Source organism: Spinacia oleracea, chromosome 1 (genome assembly GCF_020520425.1).
Source record: "Spinacia oleracea cultivar Varoflay chromosome 1, BTI_SOV_V1, whole genome shotgun sequence".
NCBI classification, from domain to species: domain Eukaryota; kingdom Viridiplantae; phylum Streptophyta; class Magnoliopsida; order Caryophyllales; family Amaranthaceae; genus Spinacia; species Spinacia oleracea.
Genome location: NC_079487.1, coordinates 134666387 through 134674106, shown reverse-complemented (window position 1 = coordinate 134674106; position 7720 = coordinate 134666387). Strand labels below are relative to the sequence as shown.

The window sequence follows — 7720 nt, the reverse complement described above, 5'->3', positions numbered from 1 at the left end:
ATACAGATTCAGATTCAGAGATAGAGATGGGTGACGGAACTCCACCACCGCAACCTACCCCAAGGCTTACAGACTATTCTAAGCCAAGTCTGTCTGTGCTACCAAAGGCAATCATGCCTTCTATTGCAGCTGAGACCTTTAAGATTGAGCCTGCTTTGATTAACATGATTGAGAGACGCCAGTACGGTGGGGAACCAGGTGAAGATCCAAACCTTCACATTCAGTCATTCATCCAATATTGTTCCACCATCAAGCAAAAGGGACTGACCCCGGAGCAGACCATGGAAATACTTTTCCCGTTCTCTTTGAGTGGGAAAGCTAAACTGTGGATTAATGGGTTGAATCGGGCGGCTTTGAAAATCACTAATTGGGAATCCTTGGCTCTTGCTTTTTATGTTAAATATTTTCCACCTGAGAAAACGGCTCGTCTGAGGGGTCAGATATTAGGTATCTCACAACAAACGGATGAGAGTTTGTTCGAGGTCTGGGAGAGATTCAAGGATTTGCAGAGAGAATGCCCGCACCATGGTTTAGAGGAGTGGTTCTTGATTCAGCAGTTCTATAATGGTCTGGGTAATGAGTCTAGATGTCTGTTAGATTCAGCTGCCAGTGGGAGATTCATGCAACTTGAGGTGCCTAGAGCTATGGAGGTAATTGAGGAGATAGCCATTCACAATGCCCAGTATGGGAATCCTAGAGGTCTATCTAACAAGGGTGGTAAGCATGATTTGAATTCTATTGAACAATTAACTGCCCAATTGACTGCTTTACATTATAAGTTTGATAATATGCAAGCGGCCAATGCTCAATCTGCCCAACCTGTTAGTGTAGCTGCTATGAGTGCCCAACCTGCTACTATTTGTGAAAGTTGTGGAATGTCTGGTCATTATGCACAGGAATGTAGGAGCTCTATTGAACAATGTAATGCATTTCAATCCTACAAACAAAACAACCCATTCTCCAACTCTTACAATGAGGGCTACAAAAATAACCCCCTACTTTCCTACAAGAGCAACAATATCCAAAACCCTCACCAAGTTCAACATCCACCACCACAACCATATCAACCCCCACACCAACAATCTTACCAACCCCGAAACAACTACAACCAGCAGTCTAGTGGGCCACCTGGGTTCTCTAGACAACACACATCACCCCCACAACCACAACCTCAAGCCACACAGCCCGACCCTATGCTAGTAGAGATGAGAAACATGATGCTACAAATGCAAAAATCTCTAAGTGAAAAGGATGCAAAGATCGATGCTCTTACTGCTCATAACAAGATCATTGATACACAATTGGCTCAGATGGCCACAACCATTGCAGGGAGGCCCCAAGGCCAACTTCCTTCGCAACCTGAAAATAGGGAAACTGCAAATGCTATTACATTGAGGAGTGGTAAGGGTTATGATGGTCCCTCTATGCCGGTTGAGGTTGATTCTGGGGTGTCTGGTCATGGTCTGGTCAGTGGGGAAGTCCCAGAAATAGTCACGGATAGTCAGAAGGATGAAAAGGTAGTCAATGAGAATGAGGCTACAAATGAGGTTAAGAAGGGGACAGATATTCAAATACCACCTATTGCACTCCCCTTCCCTAACCGACAACTCAAGAATAAGCTAGACAAACAGTTTGGCAGATTCTTGGAAGTGGTCAAAAATTTGCAGGTAACGGTTCCATTCACTGAATTAATTTTACAAGTTCCTGCTTATGCTAAATTCATGAAAGATATTTTGACCAGGAAACGTGCTTTTTGTGAGGTAGAGACTGTCACTTTTACTGAGGAATGTAGTGCTTATTTGCAAAACAAGTCTCCGCCTAAACTTACAGACCCCGGGAGTTTTTCCATCCCATGTAACATTGGCACCGTTTTTATTGATAAAGCTTTATGTGATTTAGGTGCTAGTGTGTCTGTTATGCCTTTGTCTGTCTGTACTAAACTGAATATGGGTGAGCTTAAAGTCACAAATATCACTCTGCAAATGGCCGGCCGTTCTGTCAAATACCCCTTAGGTGTTTTAGAGGACGTCCCTGTTAGAGTAGGTAAATTTTATATACCTGTGGACTTTGTAGTACTAGATATGCAAGAGGATTCTCAAATTCCCATTATCTTAGGTAGACTCTTCCTTCACACGGCGGGGGCGGTAATTGATGTTAAAAGTGGGAAATTGACTTTGTCTGTTGGGGATGATAAGGTGACTTTTAATCTGAATAGTGCCTTAAAGAGTCCCATGCTAGAGGAAGAACAATGCTATCGAATTGATGTGGTTGATTTTATTACGCGTGATAACGTCTCCCAAGTTCTCGAAAGATATCCTTTGGAGGCAGTGCTTTGTTGTGAATCTTCTGCAGGTGATAGTAGTTCTTGGAGTGCTGAAGTGGATGCTCTAGAGATGGCTCTTAATGATGTAGAATCTGAGCCGGAGAGCACCAAATTGAAAAGGTTAGTTCGGCCGGTTTGTCCTATTAAAGAGGTAAAGAAACCCGAACTTAAACCTCTTCCTGCTAACCTTAAGTATGCGTTCTTAGATGATGAACAACTTTGCCCTGTAATCGTCAGTACTGCACTCAATGCAGATCAGTTATCCCAACTTCTTACTGTGTTGAAAAAGCACAAAAAGGCCATTGGGTACAGTATTGATGATTTAAAGGGCATTAGCCCTGACTTTTGTATGCATAGGATACATCTAGATGAAAATCATAAACCATGCATTCAACCCCAGCGTCGTTTGAACCCTGTCATGCAAGATGTTGTAAAAGCTGAAGTTATGAAATTGCTTGATGCGGGTATTGTGTATGCTGTGTCTGATTCTAAGTGGGTAAGTCCTGTTCAGGTAGTGCCTAAGAAAGGGGGGACAACTGTGGTAAGAAATGAAAAAAATGAGTTGATACCAACTACGGTAGTCACAGGTTGGCGCATGTGCATTGATTAGAGGCGTCTTAATGTTGCTACTAAAAAAGACCACTTTCCCCTTCCCTTCATTGATCAAATGTTAGAAAGGCTAGCCTGTCACAAGTTTTTCTGTTATCTGGATGGTTATTCTGGTTTCTTTCAAATTCCCATACATCCAGACGACCAAGAAAAGACCACCTTCACCTGTCCCTATGGTACCTTTGCATATCGTAGGATGCCCTTTGGTCTATGTAATGCACCTGCTACTTTCCAACGTTGCATGATGAGCATCTTTTCTGAGTTTATTGAGTCTATCATGAAAGTGTTTATGGATGATTTTAGTGTCTATGGTACTTCCTTTGATTCTTGTCTGCTAAATTTGACTAAAGTATTGAAAAGATGTGAAGATTGTAATTTAGTCCTAAACTGGGAAAAGTGTCATTTCATGGTTACTGAAGGGGTGGTCTTGGGACACTTAATATCTGATAAGGGCATTCAGGTGGATCGAGCTAAGATCCAAGTGATTGAACAATTACCCCCTCCAGTCAATGTGAAGGGTGTTAGAAGTTTTCTTGGTCATGCGGGGTTTTATCGCCGCTTTATCAAGGATTTTTCTAATATTGTTAAACCACTTACCCAGCTCCTCCTCAAGGATGCCCCATTTGTGTTTACTGATGCTTGTCTCGAGGCTTTTGACAGGATTAAACAGGCACTAATTTCGGCTCCTATCATTCGTTCTCCCGAATGGGACCTTCCGTTCGAGATAATGTGTGATGCAAGTGATTATGCGGTTGGGGCAGTCTTGGGTCAGAGAAAGGAGAAGGTTCTACATGCTATCTACTATGCCAGTAAGACCTTGGATGAAGCTCAAGTAAATTATGCTACTACTGAAAAGGAGCTTCTAGCCATAGTCTATGCCTTGGACAAGTTTCGCACCTATCTGATTGGGTCCAAGGTGATAGTCTATACTGACCATGCGGCCCTAAAGTATCTGCTCTCTAAGAAAGAAGCCAAGCCTAGGCTTATTCGATGGATACTACTGCTACAGGAGTTCGATCTAGAGATCCGCGACAAGAAAGGGGCTGAAAATGTGGTTGCAGATCATTTGTCTAGACTAAGGTATGACGATGGCAAGGAGTCTACGCCGATTGATGATTCATTCCCAGATGATCATTTACTTGCACTTGCCAGTCAGTCACCATGGTTCGCGGATTTTGCTAACTACATTGTAGGGGGAATCCTTCCGGCCGATCTTACATATCAACAGAAGAAGAAATTCCTCCATGATGTTCGTTTCTACTTTTGGGACGACCCTTACTTATTTCGTGAGACTGCTGAAGGGTTGTACAAGCGTTGTATTCCAGAATGGGAAGTTCAAGGTGTTATCAGTAGGTGTCATTCTTCACCTTATGGTGGTCACCATGGACCGTCTAAAACAAACGCTAAGCTGTCACAAAGTGGTTTTTATTGGCCCACTATGTTCAAGGGTGCACAGGCTTTTATTATGGCTTGTGATGCATGCCAGAGGGCCGGCACTATTTCAAGGAGGTATGAGATGCCGCAGAATGGGATCCTTGAGGTTGAGGTTTTCGATGTATGGGGAATTGATTACATGGGACCATTCCCATCGTCCAGGGGTAATTTGTACATCCTTGTTGCTGTGGATTATGTGTCAAAGTGGGTGGAAGCCGTTGCTTCACCTACCAACGATGCAAAGACAGTCATTTCCCTGTTCAAGAAAGTCATCTTTCCAAGATTCGGGGTTCCGCGCGCTTTGCTTAGTGATGGAGGGTCACATTTTCATGAGAAGCATTTGGATGCACTCCTGCGCAAGTATGGGGTTTATCACCGCACCGGCCTAGCCTACCACCCTCAGACGAGTGGTCAAGTTGAGGTCTCCAACCGGGAGATCAAATCTATCCTTGAGAAGGTGGTGGCGAAGTCTAGGAAGGATTGGAGCGATAAGCTAGATGACACTCTATGGGCATACAGGACCGCCTTTAAGACACCTATTGGTACCTCCCCGTATCGGTTGGTGTATGGCAAGGCGTGTCACTTACCAGTAGAAATGGAGTACAAGGCTTATTGGGCAATCAAACAGCTCAACATGGATGCGAAGCTAGCCGGTGAAAAGCGGTTACTTCAATTGGGTGAGCTCGATGAATTCCGATTACAAGCTTATGATAGTGCCCGGATTTATAAGGAAAAGACTAAGAAGTGGCACGACAATCACATTTTGCGTAGAGAGTTCGCGGTGGGCGACAAGGTTCTACTCTTTAACTCTAGGCTTAAGTTATTTCCTGGAAAACTTAAGTCTAGGCCGGTGGTCTGGGCCGTTCACCGTGACTATGGTAAGCAAGTTTGGGTCTGTCGAAGTAGAGAATGATAAGGGTGAACGATTCAAGGTCAACGGGCAACGTCTGAAGTTGTAGCATGATGGGGCTACTGTAGGAGTGGTTGAGGTCCGTCACCTCAATCCCTCCGCCTCATAGACTGCATACTCAAGGTAACAAGGTCGAGCGGGACCTAGAAATAAACCAGCGCTTTGCGTGAGGCAACCCGTACCTTATTGCTTTCGATAGTTTAGCTTTATCTTGTGTGTTTTGTAGCATTTTCCTTACTTATGAGTGGTGAGGAGAGAGTACTTTTACGGTCTTTGGGTGTTTAATGATGTACAGGTTCAGCTCCTAAGCACGAAAAGATAGACAAAAATCGCGAGGAGCAAAGTCGCACTACGCCCGCCGGGCGGGAGCCGCCCGACCGGGCGCGAGGAGAAACTGCAAAACATCTCCCTCCGCCCGCCGGGCAGACCGGCGCCCGACGGGCGAAGAGAGAAAAGTTCTTTTTGCGACAAATCGCCCGACGCCCGCCGGGCGGGATCCGCCCGACCGGGCGCGTGAGGAAAGAAGCGAAGATGTCACCCTACGCCCGACGGGCGGAACTGTGCCCGTCGGGCGGCCTACGAGCCGCAGGCCCGTCGGGCGGGCGTCGGCCCGGCGGGCGAGAGGAGATTTCTGTCTAAAAAAGTCGGGATTTCCCCCATTCTATTCATTTCACCTCTCAATCATCTTCTTCATTCTCTCACATACTCCATTAAACCTCAAACCCTAACAACTTCAAACTTCCATATCTCCCTCATCTCTCACTCAAAATCATCAATCCAAATATCAAAATCATCCTCATCACATCCTCATCAACCTCCATCACACTAAATTCACCCATTCTCATCCCCCACAAAAACCCCAATTCTCACCAAAATCTCAAAAACTCAAAACTCTTCAACAATGGGTTCAAGACCAAAGAGGACTTGCATGGGAGCAACAAGGAGACAAGAGGAGGCTTCTTCAAGCCGTCCACCACCACCACCTCAGTTTGCACCGGATTCGGCTTTCCCGAACATGATTCTCACTAGCGAGGAGCAACAAACTCGCCTTGCACACCTCAAGCTACGGAAGGTAGTCCCTACTCGATTTATTTGTCAGAAAACTTTGAATGATATGGGTATTGAGAGGGATGTTAGGAGATTATTTCACGGGGTGGGCATGAAACATATGTTTTCCATGGCTAGGTTGACATTTAGGGATCTTACTCTTGAATTCCTTAGCTCGTTTAATGTCAGAAAGAATGGATATAAAGATGTCGCTAGAGTTTCTTTTCGATTGTTGAACAATGATTATGATATGCCTATAAAAGATTTTGGTGCTATTTTTGGGTTGAATGTGGAGTATAATAGGTTCCCCGGAGAGGGGCATAACAATTGTGAGGTATGGGGGAAATTGACCGGAGATTTTAATCCGGGTAGCATGCAACATTTGCACGCTTCTAGTGTGCAACACCCCGTTCCTTTTGTTTGGTTCCGTTTTATGGCTTTTACTATTTTTGGGAGGGACCAAAAGGAGAATGTGAGGAGCACGGAGTTGGAGGTGCTCGGAGGGTATATGTTGGATGGTGATGATGGTTATAGGATGAATTTGGCCCATCACTTGGCCTTGCAGCTGCTCAATACCGCCACCCACCGCTACTCGACCGATATTGCTTTGGGTGGTCTGATCACCCACATTGCCATAGCAGTGGCAAACTTTGTTGAGGGGGACCATGTTGCGGTCCGGGGAAACAATCTGCTGGACATTGAGTACTTTGGGAGCCTTTACAGGGTGCACTCTGAGTACGGGGGACTTCTCCCCGGTCAGATGGCATGGATGTTCCAAAGGAACGCTCTCTTTACTCTTCCAGACACTGCCGGGCTCACCCGTTTTGCGAGGGGTCAGCCCCATTATATCTATGTAGGTGAGCAGATACCTCCCCTAGCCCAGGCTCAGCCCCAGCCACAGCCCGAGGCCGCACCTCGTACATCTTTCCGTAGGGGCGGGCGCAGAGAGAGGGAGGCGGGACGGAGGGGTAGTCCGGCTCCGCAGGGGGAGCATGGTTCTTCAGAGGAGCTGGGAGCCATTAATGAGAGGTTGGGTCGACTCGAGCTAGGCTTCCATGAGTTCGCCACTGATCACCAGAGGACCATGTTCCCGTTCTACGATCAGTATGCCAGGCAGGGCTACATTGCCCCAGATCATCAGCACCCTTCATGGTTTACTTACCCTTCAGAGGGGTACGGAGTTCCTGGTTCCATGGGCACCTTCACGCCTACCCACTACGGGGGGTTTGGAGCAGGCAGTAGCGGCTATGGTGGCCAAGGTGGCCAAGGTGACCAAGGTGATGATGGTGATGATGGCCAAGGCCATCAGTGATGCTGATGTTGATGATGAGGTTCGACACCCCTTAAGCCAATGAGGACATTGTCTGATTTAGCTTGGGGGGGTGTTTCACTCACTT

The 7720-nt window shown here is 46.1% G+C and overlaps 1 non-coding gene across 1 annotated transcript; it reads right to left on the bottom strand.

The window, feature by feature from the left end:
- Positions 1-425: 425 nt before the first annotated feature.
- Positions 426-532, bottom strand: LOC130466451 (small nucleolar RNA R71). The gene has a single exon (XR_008926677.1). It is a non-coding gene; the product is annotated as a small nucleolar RNA R71 (small nucleolar RNA).
- Between the last annotated feature and the right edge of the window lie 7188 nt (positions 533-7720).